Source organism: Etheostoma spectabile, chromosome 14, assembly GCF_008692095.1.
Source record: "Etheostoma spectabile isolate EspeVRDwgs_2016 chromosome 14, UIUC_Espe_1.0, whole genome shotgun sequence".
Taxonomy (NCBI): domain Eukaryota; kingdom Metazoa; phylum Chordata; class Actinopteri; order Perciformes; family Percidae; genus Etheostoma; species Etheostoma spectabile.
In genome coordinates, this window is record NC_045746.1 from 6,023,336 (window position 1) to 6,024,105 (window position 770).

Consider the following 770-nt stretch of genomic DNA (forward strand, 5'->3'; position numbering starts at 1 on the left):
TCCTAAAAGGAAGTTTTTCCTCGCCACTGTCACACTAAATGCTTGCTCTTGGGGTAATTACTAGAATTGTTGGGTCTCTGTAAATTATAGAGTGTGGTCTAGACCTACTATATTTGTAAAGTGTCTTGCGATATCTCGTTATGATTTGATACTATAAATAAAATAAAATTGAATTGGATTAAAGTGACAGGCTTAATAAGTGTGTGTATAGAGCGCCAGGAGAGTAAGAGATGAGACTTGAGCATGGGGCTAGTGGCCCTTAAATTATTACATTCAAAAGTGAAGTAGCCTTTCAATCAGGTGTGGGAGCGACAGACAGATGCATGGGAGGAAAGTCTGCGTGGACTGAATTCACAAAGCACTGGCTTTGTGATTTTTTACTTTGGGAGTGCACAGCAAGGGTGTTTCAGTTTTGTGGGAAGGCTTATGGCAGATGTCTCTAGCTTCCAAAGTAACACTTAAGGAAAAGGCTGCAGGATGTAGGGCTCAGTTTTGTCAAAGCAGTGCAGACTCTGGACCCAGGAGCCCCCCGCCCCCCGTCATCCAATTAACATCCTTGATTTTGTCGATCCTCTCCTCTCATTTGGGCCCTCCACTCTGATCTCGCAGCCCCATTACAGAGCCACAAACACTAACGAAGTTAATGTGTGCACAGTATCCTCATCTTGCAACATGGTATCATGAATTTTGAGCTATTTTGACGGTTGGGTTTAGGAAAAGAAGAACGGAGTTGGCTTTAGTAAAAGAAGAAAGTGACAGTTGGGTTTAGG